At 46.0% G+C, this 24,165-nt stretch overlaps 1 long non-coding RNA gene across 1 annotated transcript; it reads right to left on the bottom strand.

Annotated features, from left to right (window-relative positions):
• Positions 1–6,977: 6,977 nt before the first annotated feature.
• LOC133238259 (uncharacterized) lies at positions 6,978–12,207 on the bottom strand. Its single transcript, XR_009733491.1, has 3 exons — positions 12,101–12,207; positions 11,768–11,890; positions 6,978–7,243 (listed from the first exon to the last, which is right to left on the bottom strand). It is a non-coding gene; the product is annotated as an uncharacterized LOC133238259 (long non-coding RNA).
• Between the last annotated feature and the right edge of the window lie 11,958 nt (positions 12,208–24,165).

The raw sequence follows: 24,165 nt of genomic DNA, 5'->3' as shown, positions 1-24,165 counted from the left end.
CCCACAGCCACAGGCCTTCCTCCTGCCCCTCTTACACTCTACTGCCAAAACCATCCACCTGCAACCTGCATGGGGCTGTGTCACAGAAGTGTTAGTTGCTCAGTCGTGTCCAGCTCTTTGCAACCCCATGGACTGTAGCCCACCAGGCTCCTCTGTCTATGGGATTTCCCAGGCAAGAATACTGGAATGGGTTGCCATTCCCCTCTCCAGGGGATCTTCCTGACCCATGAATTGAACCCAGCTCTCCTGCATTGCAGGCAGATTCTTTGCCATCTGAGCCACCAGGGAAGCCCCTTGCTGTGTCACAGACCTGCCTTAAAAAACTTGCTTGGCTCCGTCCATGGACTGGGGGCTCCTAGATGGGTTTTTGCTTGGCCTATATTGAGGTTTTTAAAAACTTGGAAGTTTTGCATGAAAAGCTGGCTTTTCCAACTTTTCTTGAGACACCAAGTCCTATTCCTGCATAAGTACAGCTGGCTGGAGCTGAGCACAGTGCCCCCCCCAGGCAGGTGTTCCTTGGGGCAGAGTCTCCACCACTCTCTATTGTCTCACAGCCAGCATCCTTCCTTATTACATCACCTGCCTGGTACCTGTATGCTCCTGGGTTGCCCGTCTAGTCTCCAGGCAAAGGCTGGGGGTGGGGGGCACTAGATGGCATGACTTCTGTCTGTTTTCCTGCTTACCCTTCCACTTCCTCCCTCCCCTGAGCCCTACCCCCTAGAACACTGGCCGCCCCAATCTCTCTGCTCACCAAACAAGCCAGGTACCAACAGAACAGGACTGGGAAACCTGGTGCGCTGCAGTCCATGGGGTTGCAAAGAATCTGAGTGAACATCAAAGCAACAACCAACGTAACTCTGCCCCCCTGTAGTTTTTGCTATTTGTACTTCTTTATCTTCATTTGGCAGATATATACTGAGCGTCTATTATATATGGAGGATCTGGGCAAGGTACCAGGGATATAGAGATAATAAAATCCAGTGTATCAGTCTCAATTCTCCAGCAAAAATTGGGAGTGAACTAATAAGACAGATAGATAGATGGATGGATGGATAGATAGGAACTTAGTATAAGGAACTTGCTCATGCAATTATTATTTTTTTTAAAGTCGCTCAGTCGTGTCTGACTCTTTGTGACTCCATGGTCTATACAGTCCATGGAATTCTCCAGGCCAGAATACTGGAGTCAGTAGCCTTTCCCTTCTCCAGGGGATATTCCCAACCCAGGGATCAAACCCAGGTCTCCCACATTGCAGGCAGATTCTTTACCAGCTAAGCCGCAAGGGAAGCCCAAGAATACTGGAGTGGATAGCCTATCTTTTTCCCAGGGGATCTTCCTGACCCAGGAACCACACCGGGGTCTCCTGCATGCAATTATGAGGCCAAGATGTTCCAGATAATCAGCAGTCAGCAAGCTGGAGACCCAGAAGAGCCAATGGCACACGTTCAAGTCCAAGTTTGAAGACAGAAGACCGACAACTCAGCTTCAAGACAGGCAGAGAGAGGGAATTCTTTCTTACTCAACTCTTTTCTATTCAAGTCTCCAATGGATTGTGAAGCCCCTCCCCCAAATTGGAGAAGTCAATCTGCTTTATTCAGTCTCCTGATTCCAATGTTAACTTTATCCGGAATCACCAACACAGACACACCTTAGGATTGTGTTTGATTGAATGCCTGGGTTCGCCATGACCCAGTTAAGTTGAATAAAACTACCCATTACAGCCCACCCCTGTTCTCCTGGAGCCTACAACTCAGCAGAGTATTCAGAGAGAAAAGAAGGCATTTCAGACGAAGCAGTAAGTGCCAGAGGAGGTCTCCCTTTTTATTTCAAGCTTCACCTCAAATAGTATGCCCTCCCAATTTTTCCTGATCTCCCCCCTACAATCAGTCACTCTCTCTTGGATGCTTCCAGACATTTCTCTCAGGAGAGATGATTTTTTCTCTCTTTTTACAATTAAAAAAATACATTAAAAGGTACAGAAAATATGGCGAAGTCCCATGTACGGACCACCCATCCTTAAAAGACAAAGCATTGCAGATACAGCACAGCCTAAGGTGGCCAAGCTGTCCGCATCTGCCCAGTTTTTCCTGATTTTAGTACTGAAAGTTCTGGATCCTGGGACCCCTAAGTCTTGAGCAAACCAGGATGGGTCACCCTAGAGTGGCTCTGCTCTACCCTCACCTCCGTGCATACCCCTTCCTCAAAATCACAACCCTCCCACACTCCCCATCAGAGGAAACCACTGATTTATTAAAACTGAGGGCTACCATTTATGTGTCTTTCTTTATTCTTTAATCGATCCCTAAATGATATTGGAGTGCTATTTTGTACATGCTCACACCCAAACACACACACCCCCAGGTTGGGTCCAGATAACTGGATGACCGTTTTCTGATGGGTGGTGGCAATATGAGCGTGGGAAGCAGTGCGTGAAACTTCTTGCAACTTCGAAGGCACAAACTTGCAGGGCAATAAACCACACAGCGTAGAAACCAGCAAGGGGAGAGGGAAGTGGGGGAGGGATGGTGTGGGAGAGAAGGGGGATGAGAGCAGGAGCCAGAGGAGGGAGACAGGCTGTCAGAAGAGGATCAGAGAGAGAGGACTCAGGTAGGGAAGGTCTTCAAGGGAAGAGAGATGGGGAAGGGATGTTTGGAGAGGTGGCTGCCAACTTCCTCTTCGGATGCTCCTGTGACATCTTCAGGAAAACCTATAGCCATTACCCACATGTAGGGGTAGATGGATGCTGCCAGGGGGCCCTGGGAAGAGGTACCAGAGCACCACCGCTGACGGATGGATGAGCTGCACACAGGGTCAGCTGATAGACTCCTAGGGCTTCCCATGAGCGCCAGCGGCTTGTGCCTGCGTCCCACAATTAGCTCCTGGAGGGATCCTGACAAATGGTAAGTGTTTGGTGTTATTGGTGGAAGGAGGAAGGGAGGGAGGGATGGAGGGAGGAAGGAAGGAAGACAAGGAAAGAAAGGAAGGAAGGAAAGGAAGGATGGAAGGGACGACGGAAGGAAGGAAGAAGGGAAGGGTCCAGCGAGGGTCTTTCCAGCGAGGCTGGAAGAGTGCGAGCTGTTGCGCTGCTGTGGCCCTCGAAGCTGGGAGACGTTCAGGGACTGTTCTCTGATTTCTGAGCCCCGCAGGAAGGCAGGGAAGAGCTGATGTGGGGGTGGAGGGTGGGGAGAGACAAAGGCGCGGAGCAGAGGGAAGTGGAAAGGGGCGGAGGCGGGCTGCTTAGCAACCACAGAAGATTTAGGGAAGTGGCAGGACCATTTCTCCCGGTGCCTCTAAGGGAGGATTTTTTTTTTTTAATATATATATAAAGGAACTGTTCACATGCCCACGCTGGCTGGTTGTGTCGTGACGGCTCTGAGTTGGGGTCCTCTGGAAGTCAGAGCTGTCGGAGGGAGGCTGGTGGCCACGTGTGCGGTGGGAAAAGCCACAGGAACCGGGGGAACATTCTCTGGCCCCTGAAGGGAAGGGAAGGAAGGCTCGCAGGAGGGTGTGGGGACACAGCCTTGCTCTCCTCCCAGCTTTCATCCGACTCCTCCAGCTGCCCCTCCTTCTAGGCTTCAACATTATGACACGAAGGTTTCCGGGGACTTTTCTTTCCATTTTTTCCCCCCCAGGACCCTAGGAACAGCCCTGCTTCAGCTCCTGCCTCCCCACTGAGAACTCTCTGTTGGTTTTCTTTCTTAATTTGATTTTCTCTGGCTCAGAACCGAGATCAAAAGAAGAAATTCTTTCCAGCCTTTTAGGAATAATTCCCAGAATCTCCCATTGGAAATGCATACATAATTACCAAAGTTATTTTTTCAAAAAATCATTCGTACTCTCTTATCCTCTTCTTTTCCATCACTGCTGCAGGCTTGCGGAGGAGCCGGGAGAGGGGAAAGTTCGAGAGTGCCTTTGGGGTTGCAGATTGACCAGCATTGAATATTAGACAAAGCAGGAGGCCTGGCCCATTCCCTGGCAATGAGAATTTTCCATGTGTCAGCAAGGAACACGAATAACACTTCTAAAGTGATAAACACCATGGAATTACCTAGTGGGAAGTTATTCCCTTTCTAATTTGTTTTAATTGTCTTAATTTCACCAAGTCTCGAGCTGGTGCTGGCTGGGTCCTTAACGCCTTTCTGATACTCGCTAACCTTCCTTTTAACAGCAAACCTCAAGCTTGGAGCAGTGAGAGCAACTGGCTGCAACGGAGTAACAGTGTTGCTCCGCATCATGTTTATTTTGGGGGCGCCGTTAGGGGAACTTTGCATTGATGGCTGGTTCCTTTTTAGAAGAAAAATAAACAGGTAGTAAATCACAGTGGAGGTGGAACAGGATTAATGATGGAGGCTTTTGGAACAGCCCCCAGGTTGTCTGTCTCCCATCCGGGATGCTGGATTTGCAGTTGGTAGGCTGAAGCTCAGGGAAAGGATCCTGTTTGAGGTCAGCTGGTTCAGTCAGTCAGCAGCTGGCACTGAGGGAGCCTCAGATGAGAGCTTTCAGTTTTGGTTGGAGCCAGTCCGCCTGGTTTTGGAGCCCAGCTGTAGTTTGTTCTGTTCCATAGGATTAAAGAAGTCCACTTATTAACGTCCACTTTGGGATACCAGGCTGTCAAGTGTGGGCAATTGCCAGTCACCAGATACGTGATTCTCCTTTGGACACCACTGCTCTCTCCTCTCGGACCTGGGCTTCGAGTGGAGCAGAGCCACCCCGGCTCCAGGGCTGGGAGGCCATCCGGGCTTGTCTCCCTCTGGGCAACTCATTCCTCTGACCATAATGGTTCAGGGACGGGCAGTGAGATGCATAGAGATTTTTGCTGGGAATGTTGGGGCTGGCTCTTTCCTGCTGGCCTTGATTCTAAGAAGATGAGCCAGGAGCTTCTACAGCCATTTCTGCCACAAGAAGAAGGGAGGGAGCCAACAGTGAGGGAACGAAGCTGAGAGACTGGGAGAGCGAGAAACCTGATCCTGATGGTATCGCTTCCATCCCTGGATCCAGCTGTGCCTGAAGCTAGCCTCTACCCTTGGCCGCCTTTACAGCTCCCCTCTGAGCCAACAAATTCCTCTTTCATGTCATCCAGTCAGGATCGTAGTTTCGGTCACTTGCAACCACAGGAGTCTTAACTGATGAAATGGCTCATGCAAATCCTTGGCCACTGAGAGAAAAAGAACTCAAAGGGTATGTTCTACGGACGTGGGTGAGTGGCATTGTCACTCTACACAAATGTCAGCACAGGAAGGGCTGTCATTGTCCTATGGAGCTCCAAATTTCAGATCCTCGTGTGAGTGTCTGGCATGCAATGCCTTGTTTAATCCTTGTAACAGTCCTGGTGCGTATAAATATTTTTATCATCATTTTATAGATGAGAAGATTGAAGTTCAGGAAGCCTCCTTGCATCTTAGTGTGTGATCAAAGCTTGTTCCTCAGGACTTCGGTGGTCGTCCAGTGGTTGGGAATCAGCCTGCCAACGCAGGGAACATGAGTTTGATCCCTGGTCCGGGTATATCCCACATGCCATGGAGTAGCTAAGCCTGTGCGACACAACTGCTGAAGCCCACGCATTCTAGAGCCCGAGCTCCTCCACAAGAGAAGCCACCCGATGAGAAACCCATTCTCCTCCGTAACTAGCGAGTAGTGCCCACTTGCTGCAATTAGAGAAGGCCTGCATGCTGCAACAAAGATCCAGCCCAGACAAAAAATTAAATTAAATAAATATTTTTTTAAAAGCTTATTCCTTAAATTGGGGGATTGAGATTGACATACACACAGTGCTAAATATAAAATAGATAACTAATAAGGACCTACAGTATATCACAGGGAACTCTATTCAATACTCTGTAATGATCTATATGGGAACAGAATCTAAAAAAGAGTGGATACCTGCATATGTGTAACAGCAAAAAAGAACATGACATTGCAAACAAGCTATATTGCAATAAAAAAAAAAATCTAAAAAAGTCCTCTGTAGTCCCAGCCACCCCTCCACAGTAAACAGTTTTCTCAATGGAATGGACAAAACCCTGAGACTGCGTGATTGGGAGGGAACCAAGGGGGCGGTGCCAACAGGCAGCATGGAACGCTGCTTCATGCTTATGTTACAGGTGATGTGAACGCTCCCCATCTTGTACCCAGCCTCCATGGCTGTACAGGGAGGGCTGGAGCTGCAGAAAGGGAGTCAAATTCTTTTTATCCGTGACCACCGATGGACACGCAGAAGCCCTGGGTTTAGATCAGAACACATGTGGACTCACTGGCTGGATGACTGGGGCACTTCATCATTCCCACCCTCCCTACTTTTCTCGTCAGGAAAATGGAGACCCTGGCCCCCCGGCTCGCTTGTCCCACCCAGCTACTGGAGCATCAAATGAAGGCAAAGGCATGAAAGACTATTTGCAAAATAACAAGCAGGGCTGCAGGAAGAAGGGGGTCACTTGACCTCCCAGAGGTGGATGGGCAGGTGTGGACAGGTGAAAACCAACCACCCACATCTCCTCCTTCCTGTCCAGGGCTGGAGGGAGGCAAGCTGTGCGGTGACCTGAAAGGAACCTTTCTGTCCCCAAAGCAGAGAGAGATAAGAGCTGTGAAGCAAGAGAAGCGAGCGCTGCTACAGGCGCTTGGGGGTTTATTTTTACCCTCTTATCTATATCCTGAAATGTCAAGCGTGGAGCCACCTCGCTGCCCAGCCCCCCACCATCCCCAGCCACTACACGTGGCAACACAGCCTGGAAACAGGCCCCTTCTCCTCCTCTGTTTCTCTGCCTCTCCAAGAGAGTCACGGTGCTATGGTGACAGGAGGCATGGAAACCCTGAAATAGAGAAGTGGGAGGAGAGACCTTTTATTTGGGTTCTGGAACAGGCTCACTTCCTCCTAGAGGCTTGGGGTGCAGAGGAGGCCCTTGGCACTGTTGGGTACCTATTCTAAGGTTTCCTTATAGATGGGCCCTTTATGTTGCAAGACATAGAAATCCTTATTTAAATTGGGTTATATAATAAAGAACATGTAATTGGCTGAGGCCACTAAAAAGACCAGCATTAGGTCAGGCTTCAGGTGAGGCTTGATCCAGGGACTTGATGCCATCACAAGGACTTCTTTCTCTCCTCTTGGTTCTGCCTTCTGTGGTGTTGGCTTCCTCTTCAGGCACCCTGCTGGGCTTCCCCACAACCTCTAGCAGTTCCAGAATCTTCCTGCATGGTCACAAATGGTTGCAGCGGCTCTAGACCTCATATCCATAGACTGGTGCTCCTAAGGAAGAGAGAGGAAATTCTTTTTGCCAGCAGGGGCCATGAAATGTCTTCCTGTGTTTCACTGGCTCTGGCTGGGTTCTGTGCCCATCCCTGAGTCAATCCCTTGGGTGCCGGGGTGGGATGTGAAGAAAACACTGATTAGACTGAGACAAAACCAGATTGCAAAGAACAGGGAAGCAACGATTTCCCAAAGGAGGTTTCAGGCACTGACCCCAAAAGGTGATGGAATGGATACTGAACAACAAGCAAGAGACTGTTTCATGGTTTGTTCACTTTGTACTTTCATCCTCTCCTGCCCAGGAAAGCCTCTGAGATTAGGGGTGACTGTTTTTATCCAGAAACAGGCCAACATTAATCTCTTCTGTTTCCATCTATGGGTTTCTGTGCGGTTCTGAGTTCTAAGACTTCAAGGTCTTTCACTTTCAAAATTTCACTAAGGCAACAGAAATCTTCCTCAGGTAGGTACATAGGTACAGGCTGAAATGCCATCCATTTACCTACCAAATGCTGCCGCTGAATTCAAACTAAAATTCACACTCCACACCCTGGCTTACCCACCACTCACCCCCTTGATACACGTTCAGCCACAGAAACTTCTTTTCTTAAAAATATTTATTTATCTGGCTGTGATGGGATCTTTAGTTGCAGCATATGGAATCGAGTTTCCTGACCAGGGATGAAAGCTGGGCCACCTGCATTGGGAGCGAGGAATCTTAACCACTGGACCACCAGGGGAGTCCCTAGCCACATTCAGTTCCTATTCCTCCTTAAACAAACCAATCTTTCTTGTGCCACAGATCTTTCCTATTTGTCCTTTCTCTCCAGTTAGAATGCTCTTCCCTTAAAACTTTTCACAGTTGGCTCCATCTCATCATTCAGGTTCTGCTCAAATGTCACGATTTCTGAGAGGTCTTCTCTGCCCAGCCTAGCATATAAAACTATCTGAAATTCTCCTGTCCCTGATGGTTTGAGTAGCTCTCTCCTTCACTAGTTGTAAGCTCTGCAGGTTGTACTGGTCCTGTTGATACGCATACCTTCCTGGTTCTGTGTCTGGCACAGTGTAGGTGCTCAATAAATATTTTGGGACCAATGAATGAAAATTCTTTTTCTGAACCCTTGGAAACTTTTAGAGGTAAAGGCCCATTCTTATATTTTTTTCTTGGCTTTAACTTTTTGTTGTTGTTCAGTCACTCGGGGGCTTCCCTGATAGCTCAGTTGGTCAAGAATCTGCCTGCAATGCAGGAGACTCCGGTTCAGTTCCTGGGTCAGGAAGATCTGCTGAAGAAGGGATTGGCTACCCACTCCAGTATTCTTGGGCTTCCCTGGTGGCTCAGCTGGTTAAGAATCTGACTACAATGCAGGAGACCTGGGTTTAGTCCCTGGGTTGGGAACATACCCTGGAGAAGGGAAAGGCTACCCACTCCAGTGTTCTGGCCTGGAGAATTCCATGGACAGCCCATGGGGTTGCAAAGAGTTGGACACAGCTGAATGACTTTCACTTTCACTTTCAGTTGCTCAGTCAGGTCTGACTCTTTGCAACCCCATGGACTGCAGTACAACAGGCTTCCCTGTCCTTCAGTATCTCCTGGAGTTTGCTCAAAGTCATGTCCATTGCCTCAGTGATGCCATCCAACCATATCATCCTGTTCACCCCCTTCTCCTCCTGCCCTCAATCTTTCCCAGCATCAGGGTCTTTTCCAGTGAGTCAGCTCTTCTCATCAGGTGGCCCAAGTATTGGACCTTCAGTTTCAGCATCAGTCCTTCCAGTGAGTATTCAGGGTTGATTTCAGGGGACTCTCGAGAGTCTTCTCCAGCACCACAGTTTGAAAGCATCAGTTCTTCAGTGTTCACCCTTCTTTATGGTCTAACTCTCACATTCCTACATGACTACTGGAAAAACTATAGCTTTGACTATACAGACCTTTGTTGGCAAAGTGATGTCTCTGCCTTTTAATACATTGTCTAGGTTTGTCATAGCTTTTCTTCTAAGGAACAAATATCTTAATTTTATGGCTGCAGTCACCATCCGCAGTGATTTTGGAGCTCAAGAAAATAAAATCTGCCACCATGTCCACTTTTCCCCATCTATTTGCCATGAAGCAATGAGACTGGATGCCAGATGTTAGTTTTTTCCATGTTGAGTTTTAAGCCAGCTTTTTTACTCTCCTCTTTAACCCTCATCAAGAGGCTTTTTAAATTTGGTTCCTACCAAAACGCTCGGCATAAAAGAAATAATATATACTACTTTTCAAATAAAGAGCTTACTGCTGAAAGGATTCACTCAAAGTTGCACCAAAATGAATCCAGAAAGATACCTGGGGGTGCCAACTGCTTCTGTGACAAGTTCCACTTCCAAAGCCGGTGTATGTGAACATTTGAAGGCATAAAACTGCAGAGGGGAATGTGTGGCCATCTTCCCATCCAGATCTCTAAGTATAGTGGGCAGACTACCATTCACAAGTAAGACCATGAAAACATGTGATGATGATACTCTTTACTCCTTGACCCAATGAGACAGAGTGAGAAGAACGTCCCATAAGAAAAAGATTTCACCCTGTCCCTAGCAGACCCATAAGTCAATGTCAGAACTTCAGCAAGCTGATGCCTCGAAAGGAATCCCCATGCTCTCCATGGACACAAACTCTCCCTAAGGTAACTGAGACCTACCGGCCTGTGACAGTCCTCAGGACAGCCAGGTGACAGTGTGCATGACCCAGAGCAGCTAATGGAAACTCGAAGACACACTTCCTATAGATAGATATCATTGTTTCACTACTCCACAGACAACTCACCATCTGGGGCAATTCAAGGATCCTTAGTCATTGCTAATTCACTGCTCACCAACCCTCAGAGTCGATCCCTCTCTTAGGCTCTGAACTTGGTTCATGGGACCCTGAATTTCACCTTATAGCAGTGGTACCCAACCTTTTTGGCAGCAGGGACCAGTTTTGTGGAAGACAATTCTTCCACAGACTGGAGAAGAGGGGGTGGCTTCAGGATGATTCAAGTGCATTATGTTTACTGTGTCGTTTATTTCTATTATCACTACATTGTGACATATAATGAAATAATTATATAACTCATCATAATGCAGAATCCGTGGGAGCCCTGAACAACTAGATGGTCCCATCTGGGGATGATGGGAGACGGCGGCAGTCACTTCCAGGGCCAGCATTATTGCCTTCGCTCTACCTTAGGTCATCAGGCATTAGATTCTCATAAGGAGTGTGCAACCTTGATCCCTCGCATGCGCAGTTCACAGTAGGGTTTGTCCTCCTATGAGAATCTAATGCCGCCACTGATTTGACAGGAGGTGGCTGCTGCGTCTGCTAAGTCGCTTCAGTTGTGTCCGACTCTGTGCAACCCCAGAGACGGCAGCCCACCAGGCTCCCCCATCCCTGGGATTCTCCAGGCAAGAACACTGGAGTGGGTTGCCATTTCCTATTCCAATGCATGAAAGTGAAAAGTGAAAGTGAAGTCGCGCAGTCGTGTCTGACTCTTCGAGATCCCATGGACTGCAGCCTACCAGGCTCCTTCGTCCATGGGATTTTCCAGGCAAGAGTACTGGAGTGGGGTGCCATTGCCTTCTCAGGACAGGAGGTGGAGTCAGGTGGTGATGCGAGTGATGGGGAGTGACTGTAAGTAAAAATGAAGTTTCACTCAATCGCCCACTACTCATGTTCTGCTGTGTGGCCAGGTTCCTAATGGGCCACAGACCGGTACCAGGGGTTGGGGATCCCTGCTCTATAGAACTCACAAACATTTATAATAATAATAAAGAATCCATATTTCAATAATAATCTGATTAATATACATCTTCCCCACTGGACTCCAAACATCTTAAGGCCAGGGAGAGATCTCGAGCTCACTATGATACCTAGGCATTCTAGCTGTGCCTAACATGTAGACCATGCCTCCCATGTCTTTCTGAATGGAGGAATGGACAAATGAATGGAGCTCAGGCCTGCTGGGAAGACATCTCACAGTCAGACTGACTCAGTTGGAAGGGAGCAGATGCCAAATTTTTTCAGAGTAAATCACACCTTGTCATCTCATGACTACCTTGTCTTCCTCATCAAGGCATCTCCTGTGCCTAGAATAGCATCTGGCATGGAGAAGTGAATCAACAGATACTGGGAGAAGAAGCACATGAATGGACACTTCCCTGAGAAGCTTGGTTATCTTCTTAAGATAAAGTCCTGGAAAGGCAGGATGTTATTCTGTGATGTTACTAGACATTGAATATTTAGGTGTCAATGTCCTGCATTAGACCCAAAGATACCATTGAGGTCATTCCCTTCAAACTCAGTGGGTCTGGTTCTAGGAGTTGCTAAACCAGCGGGTCAGCATGGGGACAGGGGGACTGCAAACCAAACTATTTTTTCTTGAGACACTCTATTGGACTGACCTATACCACCTTCAGGGGTTACATACTTCAAGTTCAAGTGCATTATGGCTCTTGGTTCTCATCACACACCCTGAAAAAACAAAAACAAAAACACACCCAGTGATGGTACTGTACCTTGTGAGACAGTCTGGCCCCAGGCCCTGCTACCAGGTCGGGAGGGTATGGAAAGGGGTCCTCTTTCTCCACGGCCACATCTTCCTTACTGAGGGATCTGAGTCCAAATGGGTCTCTTTGTGTCTGAAGTTTAAGCAACCAGGGGTGCAAATATCAGGTTAGGGTCCCTCCTTTGAGGGGGAGAGAGGTCAAGATCGGCTCTTCGATCACTAACCCAAAATCAAACATCAAAAAGCTCCCCCAAAACCATGATGAAAAAGCACCATCAAGCCCAACTTCCGAGCACGCCTGGGTCTCCAGCCCACCCCAGCCCAGCGAACGGAAGTGGCTCACCTCTGAGTTAGAGAACCCCTTTCAGAACCAGAAGGAAAGAGAAAGGGATTTACAGGTTCGTCACAGAGTTGTAGGCTCTGGCTGGCCCCCAGAATGAGTTCATTATTTATTCTTAGAGACGGGACTCGAATTAAACAAACAGTGCCTATAAATAGAGTGGGATACACTCAGCTTGGTGTCACTGAAAGGTCCTTTTCACAGGGACAGACGCGCTAAATGGATGTTCTCAGGTTACCCTGCTGGTACTACGTGGGGAAGGGTTGCTCTTTTTCTTTGTAAGCATGGTTCAAGAGGAGGGGGGAAAAACAACAGGCGAGTCAGACCTTGGGAATCGGCCCTGTTTCCGTCTTCCTCATCACCTTTTCTAAACGCTCATTGCCGTTATAACTGAGAAGGAGCTCCCAAGGAAGGATGTCGTTCTATAAACACCCTGGCTGGGCAGATTGGCAGGTCCCTCTGGGAATGGATCCTGGGGCAGGCTGTATTTGACAGAGTGTTCTGCTCTTTAAGATTAGATTGCAAACTCCTTAAGGGAAGGGACCAAGTGCTAAGATTTCTTCTTGATTTCTCCTATTCTGCCAAGTACAGGGATGACTAGAGTTTCAGATCTTCAGCTGTGAATTAAAAAGGACCCTCTTTAAGCATGGCCAGCTTCATGGTGGGAAGTATGTGTTCCAGGCCTGATGGAGCTCTGCTTGGAGTCACACTGAGCGTATGCTTGAAAGGGAATCACTTCTCCCTGAGAGAACTGTGGGGGTGGAAACTTCTGGAATAACTGTGAATAGACATCAAGCAATGAGGCCACAAAGTCAAGTCACTGTTGTAACAACAAGAGCTACAGTGGATTCCCAGGTGGCACTAGTGGTAAACAACCCGCCTGCCAATATGGGAGACATAAGAGATATAGGTTCGATCCCTGGGTCAGGAAGGTCCCCTGGAGGAGGGCATGGCAACCCACTCCACTATTCTTGCCTGGAGAATCCCATGGACAGAGGAGCCTGGCATGCTAAAGTACATAGGGTCGCAAAGAGTTGGATATGACGGACGTGACTTAGCATGCATGCACCATGGATTCAGCATTTGTCCAGGTCTTCAAGATATTATTCTGTTTTACATTTATTCGTGAAAGCTCATGTAGGGACTTCCCTGGTGGTTCAGCAGTTAAAAATCTGCCTTGCAACACAGGGGATGAGGGTTCAACCCCTGATCGGGAAACTAAGGTCCCAAATGCCGTGGGGCAACTAAGCCCAAGCGCCACAACTACTGAGCCTTCACGCCACAACTAGAGAATCTATGCACCATGACGAAGGATCCCGCATGATGCATCAAAAATCTCACATGCCACAACTAAGACCTGATATAGCCAAACAAATATTTTTTGAAAAAAAGCTCATGTAATCTTTCCAAAAACCCTATCCCCATGATTATTTCAATTTTACAGATGAAAGAAATGAAGCACCCAGAGATTATGGACCCTGTTCCAGGTCACACAGCTGGGAAATCAAGATAGGAAGTCAGGCAGTTTAGCTCCAGAGCCTGGTCTCCTGCAGTAGAAACTGAGCTTTTGGAGTAACCATTTATTGCTGCACATGCCTGGTGCAGGCTCAAGCCCATAACACCCCATCAACAGGAGACCTGGGACAGGCCAATGACAGCGAATCTCAGGACTTCTGTCGGGAACGTTAGGATGAAAATGATAAGCTGAATTTCCCTCTGGAGGGGAAGGCAGCCTCAGGAGGTCCCATGGCCATCCTGCCACTCCTGGGGGAGCCTTGCTGAGAATGAAAACAGCACTAAGCAAGAGCCAAGCTGAAGAACAGATCCTGCTGACATCCTGTGAACCTTGATCCAGCTGGACCTGATGCCGGAACCTACTCTTCAACTTTGCACTTTCATGAGCCATGTTTTCCCTTTGCTGGTGAAGCCCGTCAGAGTTGATTTTCTATTACTTGTTGTTGAAAGATCCCTCACTGAGACAGGCTGGCCCATAAGAAAACATCGTTTGGGCAAAGTAACCCCCCAGCCCCATTCCTAAGTAAGAGCTCATCCTGCACTCCCCTTTCTCGCATTCGGGCTCTTCCAGAAACACACGCCATCCTAAGACTACACGCATGCTCAATGGCCCCATTTTCTGCTTACTGAAATCCCAAATACTGCTTTCCTACTGAGGCTTCCTCCGACTCGTCCTTCACAATTACCTACTGCCTCACTTGGTTGCCATGATCCGGAGCTTCTACACTTACTTAGCCCTTATTTTTATTTTGCCTTGCAATACAGTTAGCTATTTAGAAATCATTCATTAACATTTATTGAAAGCTTCCTACGTGTCATATCCTCAGTTTAAGTGCTAGGGATTCAGGCGGAATAATATCAGCATATATCTGAGTTCTGTCCATGTGCCCTGCACTGTTCTTAGCACTTTACATGCATCTGTTATATCACTGCACCTCCTAAAAAACCCCACAGGGGAAGGACAGACAATATCTCCACTTTATATGTAAAAGAATGGCTAAGTAGCAAGTTACAGAGAGACATCGAGATCAAACAGATAGGAAATTGCAATGGGAGTCTCCAGACGAGGATGTAGATTTTCACAGCCAGTACTTTCAAATTAGGTTCACAATTCTAATCCCTCCGATTTCTCAAATCCCTAATCCACAAAGAGGATAAAAAAGAATCAATAGGCATTAAGAGAGAATTTTAGGATGACTTTTTCTTGGGTGGGAGGGGCGAATCCCATGCTGTCATTCACCTCCTAATAAACACACAGGCAGAAGGTGGGGCGGGGGCGGTTAACCAGTTCCTGCGCCTTAGGTCTCGCGAGAGCAGCTTCTCGAGGTTCTACGCAGAGTTTGCTGGGCGGCCCTTGTATCTAGGGAGGTGGAGGTGACCCCCTGAGCAATCCACAGGATGAAGGAGGGCTAGAAAGCCAAGCAGAGAGGGAGGTTTTCCTAATGACTTTCAATGGACCTCACATGAGCGAGCTGACTGATGGATTTTGTCTCAGGGTGGCTGAGAAGGGCAACCAGTCCTCCTCAGGAGAGGCTGGAGATGAATCACCAGATTCTGGTGAAGTGGCTTGGTGGTAGGAGTTCTATTAAGCCATGCTGGGAACTCTTCCATACCCATGACCATGATCTGGCCACGACCCTGTGTGGTACTTGAGCAAACCCAGAGGAGACAATGTTATACTTTGATTCTAAAAGCCGAAGTAAGTACATGTATATTTTGTTATATGATACTTCACAGATACTGAATTTTTAAAAAAATATAGATTGAAGGTTTATGGCAACCCTGTGTTGAACAAGTCTATCAGCGAAATTTTTCCAACAGTATTTGTTCACTTTGGGTTTTTGTCATATCGTGGTAATTTTCATGATACTTTAAATGCTCCACCAGCAAAAAGATTATGACTCAAATGATGGTTATCATTTTTGGCAAAAAAAGTATTTTAAAATTATATATGTATGTAAATTATGTATGCATATTTATTAGACATAATGTTATTGCACACTTAATAGACTACGTGTCTGACTCTTTGCAACCCGATGGACTGTAAGCCCGTCAGGCTCCTCTTTCCATGGGATTGTCCAGGCAAGAATACTGGAGTGGGTTGCCATTTCCTCCTCCAGATGATCTTCCAATGCAGAGATTGAACCCACATCTCCTGCATTGCAGGCAGAGTCTTTACTGTCTGAGCCACCAGGAAAGCCCCTAATAGACTTACAGTAGAGTGTAAACATAACTTTTATATGCATTGGGAAACCAACAATTTCCTGGGACTTGCTTTATTGTGATATTTGCTTTATTGTGGTCATCTGGCACTGAACCCACGACATCTCCGAGGTCTGTCTGTACCTTCCTCCCCCACCCCTCTTTGTCCTGCATGTCCCCTCTTCTACCCCCTTGTCTGTGTTTGGTGGGGGAAGATGGTGTCTATTTCTCTCTTTCCCAAAGGCCAGCAGCCCATGATGGTGGGTTGCAGATGGAAGAAGAGGAAAAAGAGGCTCATCTTTAATGATAGTTTTAGGTATTATTAATAATTGGATGAGATTTTGGAAATGAGACTAATTTGTGACTCAGGAATCATAGAACTTAAAAAAAAACAAACTATGAGTGAAAGGAAGGTCCCCACCTAAACTGACATCCCGTGCCAAGATAAGGACTTAACCCCCTGAATTGTAAAGAGACAAGAAGAGGTAAGACCAAAGTTGCCTCTGTGATCTCACCCCCTAAGTTCTCTAGACAGAAGGCCAGGCAGGTCAAGTGACCCACTCAGGGTCCCAGAGCCAGTGAAAAAGACAGAACCATGTTCTTATTGCTAAGCTAGTTCTGCCCTCCAAGAAACAACTGCCTCTTCTGTTCCTCACTGGCTTATTTTTATCCCGTTCTTCCATTCATCCTATTCTTATCTTATTCATCATCTTCTTGAATTCCCTTCTCCTTCCTCAACTTATAAATGACCCTGGACCCATGTTGACAGAAGCAGGGCTTCTGTAGGTAAGGTTATCCAAGGATAACTTCAATCACGTGATTGAAGTCATCAATCATTCCATAAATACCAAGGACCTACTGTATAGCACAGGGAACTATATTCAATATCTTATAATAACTGTAATAGAAAATAATCTGAAAAGAATATATATACATATAATATACATATCTGAATCACTTTGCTGTACACAAAACTAACACCATATTGTAAATCAACTATAGCTCAATTAAATTAAAAAAAAATGACTATGATTCAAAGAACAGCAAATTCCTAAGCGCCAAATCTGGAGAGTTTCCTGTTTCCATCTGCTGAAAGCTTTGATGGTGATTATGATGATATTGGTATTATTGACACAGTCACTGAGACTCATAAGTTCCAGGTCCCAGAGTGAGTGCTTTTTGCATGCTTTCTGATTAAATCCTAGCCACCCTATGAAATGAATCCTCCTGAGTGTTAGCCCCACTTACCCAGGAGGGCCCTGAGGCTTGGAGAAGCACCTTACAAGGATGCCTAGGCAGCCAGCAGAGCCAGATTCCAAACTATGTGATCCAGGAGCTGTGCTCCTAGCGAGTCCCTAGAACCTCACAGCTGCCCTCCCTGCATGGCTAGGAGTTGCCTTCAGGGAGTTTCCTGCCGTTATGCCCTGTTCTCTAAAATGTGTATGTACCTGCTCAGTGGGGTCCAACTCTTTTGCAACCATAGGGTGGGCTGTAGCCCACCAGGCTCCTCTATCCATTGAATTTCTCCAGACAAGAATACTGGAATGGGTTGTCATTCCCTTCTCCAGGGGATCTTCCCAACCTAAGGGTTGAACCCAGGTCTCCTGCATTGCATTCAAATTCTTTACCGTCTAAGCCACTAGGGAGGCCAGAGATGTCTCAAAAGACTATTTATCATTAATACTATCTAGAAGAAAACTTCAGCACAATAGTTCAGAACACAGGCTTGGGAGTCAGATTCCTTTGTTCAATTATTAGCTACGCATCCTCCAACCAAATCGAGTTTTGGTTACCTAATGTGTAAAATGGTGATGTAGCATCTTCCTTTAGGTATTTATCAAAGTTATTTATTTGCAAATATTCCAACTCCTCTTCACCTCTAGTTCAGTTCAGTTCAGTAGCTCAGTTGTGTCCAACTTTTTGCAACCCCATGAACCGCAGCATGACAGGCCTCCCTGTCCATCACCAACTCCTGGAGTCCACCCAAACCCATGTCCATTGTGTTGGTGATGCCATCCAACCATCTCATCCTCTGTTGTCCCCTTCTCTTCCTGCCCTCAATCTTTCCCAGCATCAGGGTCTTTTCAAATGAGTCAGCTCTTCGCATCAGGTGGCCAAAGTACTGGAGCTTCAGCTTCAGCATCAGTCCTTCCAATGAATACCCAGGACTGATCTCCTTTAGAATGGACTGGTTGGATCTCCTTGCAGTCCAAGGGACTCTCAAGAGTCTTCTCCAGCACCACAGTTCAAAAGCATCAATTCTTCAGCACTCAGCTTTCTTCATAGTCCAACACTCACATACATACATGACCAATGGAAAAACCATAGCCTTGACTAGACGGACCTTTGTTGGCAAAGTAATGTCTCTGCTTTTTAATATGCTGTCTAGGTTGTTCATAACTTTCCTTCCAAGGAGTAAGTCTTTTAATTTCATGGCTGCAATCACCATCTGCAGTGATTTTGAAGCCCAGAAAAATAAAGTCAGCCACTGTTTCCACTGTTTCTCCATCTATTTTCCATGAAGTAATGGGACCGGATGCAATGATCTTAGTTTTCTGAATGTTGAGCTTTAAGCCAACTTTTCACTCTCCTCTTTCACTTTCATCAAGAGGCTCTTTATTTTTCTTCACTTTCTGCCATAAGGGTGGTGTCATCTGCATATCTGAAGTTACTGATATTTCTCCCAGCAATCTTGATTCCAGCTTGTGCTTCATCCAGCCCTGTGTTTCTCATGATGTACTCTGCATATAAGTTAAATAAGCAGGATAACAATATACACCCTTGACGTACTCCTTTTCCTATTTGGAACCACTCTGTTGTTCTATGTACAGTTCTAACTGTTGCTTCTTGACCTGCATACAGGTTTCTCAAGAAGCATGTCAGGTGGTCTGGTATTCCCATCTCTTTCAGAATTTTCCACAGTTTATTGTGATCCACACAGTCAAAGGCTTTGGCATAATCAATAAAGCAGAAATAGATGTTTTTCTGGAACTCTCTTGCTTTTTTGATGATCCAGCGGATGTTGGCAATTTGATCTCTGGTTCCTCTGCCTTTTCTAAAACCAGCTTGAACATCTGGAAGTTCACGGTTCACATATTGCTGAAGCCTGGCTTGGAGAATTTTGAGTGTTACTTTACTAGCGTGTAAGATGAGTACAACTGTGCGGTAGTTTGAGCATTCTTTGACACTGCCTTTCTTTGGGTTTGGAATGAACACCGACCCTTTCCAGTCCTGTGGCCACTGCTGAGTTTCCCAAATTTGCTGACATATTGAGTGCAGCACTTTCACAGCATCATCTTTCAGGATTTGAAATAGCTCAACTGGAATTCCATCACCTCCACTAGCTTTGTTCGTAGTGATGCTTCCTAAGGCCCACCTGACTTCACATTCCAGGATGTCCGGCTGTAGGTGAGTGTGAATGTTCACACCTTCGTGATTATCTGGGTCATGAAGATCTTTTTTGTACAGTTCTTCCGTGTATTCTTGCCACCTCTTCTTAATATCTTCTGCTTCTGTTAGGTCCATACCATTTCTGTCCTTTATTGTGCCCATCTTTGCATGAAATGTTCCCTTGGTATCTCTAATTTTCTTGAAGAGACCTCTAGTCTTTCCCATTCTGTTGTTTTCCTCTATTTCTTTGCATTGTTTGCTGAGGAAGGCTTTCTTATCTCTCCTTGCTATTCTTTGGAACTCTGCATTCAAATGGGTATAACTTTCCTTTTTTCCTTTGCCTTTCAACTCTCTTCTTTTCACAGCTATTTGTAAGGCCTCTTCAGACAGCTATTTTGCTTTTTTTGCATGTCTTTTTCTTGGGGATGGTCTTGCTCCCTGTCTCCTGTACAATGTCACGAACCTCTGCCCATTGTTCATCAAAGACCCTCAAGGATCCAGGCTACTGGAAAGGCATGAAGTTAAAAAACAAACTGTGTATCAATTCTGTTTTTTTTTTTTTTTTTTGCCACACTGCACAGCATATGGGATCTTGTTCCCCAACCAGTGATCAAACCCACATTCCCTGCATTGGAGTCTCGGAGTCTTAACCACTGGACCACCAGGCAAGTCCCTGCACGTCAATTTTTTTTTTTTTTTAGATTTCCGTGTGCTATACAATAGGTGCTTATTGGATGCACATCAATTCTTATCATCTCACTTCACCTCTAAACACATAATAAAATTATTATTATAGTTTTCATCCCCTTTGAAGTTAATCAGAGCCATGTAATTTGCTGGTTAGCAAAACAGGAATGAAAGCAACTTCTCACTACCAGAGGGAATAGATATTGAATTAGAAATGGAATTGATATGCAGTTTGTTTTTTAACTTCATGTGTTTCCAGTGGCCTGGGTCCCTGAGGGTCTTTGATGAACACAGCCCCTCCTCCCACTTCAAGTCACCACTGAACACGTAACAGGAAGGAGAAATACACCTTTGTTGTCTTGAGCCAATGAAGTTTGAGGACTGTTTCTTACCAAGCATAACCTCGCCGATCCTAATACAGGGTTGGTGGGAGGATTAGATATAACAAAATGAAGCTCCATTAAGATACCTCTGTACACATACAAGAATGGCTATAAATTAAAAGACCGACAAAAGCAAGTATTCGAAAAGATGTGCAGAAACTAGAAGCCTCATATGTTGCTGGTGGGAATGAAAAATGGTGCAGCCGCTTTGGAAAACAGTCTGACAGTTTCTTAAAAACTTAAACATAAGCTTACTGTACAACCCAGCAACTCAACTCTTTATCTTCCTCAAAGAAATGAAAACATATCTCCACACAAAGCCTCGTATGTGAATGTTCACAGCAGCATTATTTTATATCACAATTGCCAAGAAGTTGGAACAATGAAATGTCTGTCATACACAAAATGTGGTATATCCATGCAATGGAATGCTATTCAGCAATAAAAAAGGAACAAAATACAAATAATCCCAACATGATGTTTGACTTATGATTTTTCAGTTTTACAATGGTGCATAAGTGATATGTACATATGCATTCTTTAGAAATTATTCTTTGAATTTTACAGTATGATGCTTGACCATAGCTTCTGGTCAACCATGTGACTGCAGAAGTGAACAACGAATACACTTACAACTGTTCTTCACCCAGACAACCATCCGACTATTCACTTTCAGTATGGTGGAGTGCTCAGTCCCAAAGTCATGTCCGACTCTGAGACTCCATGGTCTGTAGCCTGCCAGCCTCCTCTGTCCATGGCATTCTCCAGGCAGGAATACTGGAGTGGGTTGTCATTTCCTTCTCCAGGGGATCTTCCCTACCCAGGGGTTGAACCCAAGTCTCCTGCCTTAGCAGGCAGATTCTTTACCACTGAGCCACCTGAGGAGCCTTTGGCTTAGCTACTGTATTTGAAAACTTTTTCCAATTTCACCAAGTAAACTTGGAAATGCCCAACTGAAGTGGGAGCTCCTGGTAAGCTTGTGATGTTTTTGTCTTGTGATGTTTCTTGAAAAAAATAAAAACTAAAGAATAAAGCACATATTTACTCATTTATATTCCTTATCCCCCTCCTCACAAAAGAAAAGCTAAAGATTTTAATGTGGCAGTTAAAATTTTAATCAAAACACCCTGGTTAATGCCTTAATAGAAATTCAAATTCATAAAACTAGTAAATACATAAACCTAGTCCTGTTTCCTTCTACTTGGGAGGACAGTTTAGGGGCAGGGGAAGACTGTTTGGTTTAAGTAACATAATCCATTTCCAGTCTTAATGATTCTGTTTAGGAAAGAGCATGGGATCTGGGGGTGGGGGCAGACAACGAGGTACAAGACCACCTTGTGCCATCTTCCTGATTGCCGGATGCAGGCAGGTTAAGCCTCCTAACTCCAGACTCACCATTAACCCCATTGCACAAGTGGGAAAACTATCAACTCACAGGGTTTTGTTAGGGGCTGAGAGTGAGAGGGCTTCCTGAACTCTAGAGCACTACAGGATACTTATCTTTTTTCATCCATACTCCACCTGGTATAGATCACAGAGCCATGAATACAACACAGGATAAACAGCCGCGGGCCACCACAGTCAGTTCACCAGAAGTCATTTACATGGCAAGACATAAGCAGGCCTTGTGCTGACACTGTGCAAGGCAGTCCTGGCAGCTTCCATGGGGCAATTAATAGTATTCACTGTATTACACGAGCTAGTCAACTGTACTATACTTTACCTACTTTACTTAAAATAGGCTTGGTGTTAGACTATTTGCCTGGCTGTTGAGGAATATAAGTGTTCTGAGCACGTTTAAGGCTTGGTATGATTGTTAGTAGATTCAGTGTATTAAGTGAACTTTCCGCTTATGATACATTCAGTTTACAGTGGGTTTATTGGGATGTAGCTCCACTGTAAAGTCGAGGAAGACTTGTGCTGAGATATGCTGCCATGCAGACAAACCTCAAAAGCATTGCACTAAGTAAAAGAAGCCAAATGCAAAAGACTATGTAGTGTATGATTTGATTTCCATCAAATGTGCAGAAAAGAGAAATTTGTAGAGAAAGGAAGTCCTGAGGTTGCCTGGGCCCGAGTGTGGGAGTGGGGACCGACTGTACACAGGTTTATACATAAGAGAGCGTTGGCAAGGAATGGGATAGCCTAAAACTGGATTGTGATCACGATTGCACATTTTTATGTATTTTCTGAAAATCATTTAATTGTATACTTACAATGGGTCAATATTATGGTGTGGGACTTCCCTGGAGGTACAGTGGATAAGAATCCACCTGCCAATGCAGGGGACACAGGTTCGATTCCTGGGCTGGGAAGATTCCACATGTTGTGGAGCAACTAAGCCTGAGAGCCACAATTACTGAGCCTGCGTGATGCAACTGCTGAGCCCACACGCTGCAACTACTGGAACCTGTGCACCTGGAGCCTGTGCTCCACAGCAAGAGGAGCCACTGCAATGAGAAGCCTGCGCACCGCAACTAGAGAGGAGCCCCAACTCACTGAAATGAGAGAAAGCCCACGTGCAGCAACAAAGACCCAGGCAGTCAAAAATAAATAAACGAAAAATTAAAAAATCCTATGATATGAAAATTCTACCCCTAAAGAGCTGTTAAGAAAAAACTAAGCATCATATCTAGCACGTGGGGAAGGCTCAGTAAATGTTTGTTATTATTCCTCATTTTAGGGGTGAAATGCTAGGACTGAGGCTCTGCACTGAATTGATTACAAGTGAAGATCTGCATTCAGTGGTCTGGCAATTGGGGTTTGGCAGGGATCAGCTTCCCTCATCAGAGAAGGCAATGGCACCCCACTCTAGTACTCTTGCCTGGAAAATCCCATGAATGGAAGAGCCTGGTGGGCTGCAGTTCATGGGGTCGCGAAGAGTCTGACACGACTGAGCGACTTCGCTTTCACTTTTCACTTTCCACTTTCACACATTGGAGAAAGAAATGGCAACCCACTCCAGAGTTCTTGCCTGGAGAATCCCAGGGACGGCAGAGCCTGGTGGGCTACCATCTATGGGGTCGCACAGAGTTGGACATGACTGAAGCGACTTAGCAGCAGCAGCAGCAGCAGCTTCCCTCATAGCTCAGTTGGTAAAGAATCCACCTGCAATGCAGGAAAGCCTGGTTCGATTCCTGGGTTGGGAAGATCCACCAGAGAAAGAATAGGCAACCCACTCCAGTATTCTTGGGCTTCCCTGGTGGCTCAGCTGGTAAAGAATCCACCTGCAGTGTGGGAGACCTGGGTTCAATCCCTGGGTTGGGAAGATCCCCTAGAGAAGCGAAAGGCTACCCACTCCAGTATTCTGTCCTGGAAAATTCCATGAACTGTATAGTCCATGGGGTCATAAAAAGTCGGACACTACTGAGTGACTTTCACTTTCCTTCAGGGACCCCAATTCTCACATCCCCCAATTTTATATGTCCTCTATGTTGATCACCACCTGTAACAGACCAGTGGAAATTTACATTGTATCCTGTACCAAGTTTCTGGGCTTCCCAGGTCCCGCTAGTGATAAAGAACCTGTCTGTCAACGCAGGAGACATAAGAGACACAGGTTCAATTCTTGGGTCAGGAAGATCTCCTGAAGGAGGAAATAGCACCCCACTCCAGCATTCTTGCCTGGAAAATTCCATGGACAGAGGAGCCTGGTGGGCTACAGTTCAAAACATCACAAAAGAGCGGAGTGACTTAGCATGCACACACTTACCAAGTTCCACTTGGTAATCAGAGGTCATGGTCAGGTATCCTAACCATAGTCCATTTTGTTCTCTGTTGACATTCCAGGGCGCCTTGAACCTGAGCCTTTTCAAGATATTACAGGCAGACTTAACTTGGTGTGGCTGTAAAAATGTTGCACTTCCCACTGTATCTGTATCCTCAAACCTA

The sequence above is a fragment of the Bos javanicus genome, chromosome 25 (genome assembly GCF_032452875.1).
Source record: "Bos javanicus breed banteng chromosome 25, ARS-OSU_banteng_1.0, whole genome shotgun sequence".
Lineage (NCBI taxonomy): Eukaryota > Metazoa > Chordata > Mammalia > Artiodactyla > Bovidae > Bos > Bos javanicus.
The sequence above is the reverse complement of the archived record's forward strand: the minus strand, read 5'-3'. Positions and strand labels throughout refer to the sequence as shown.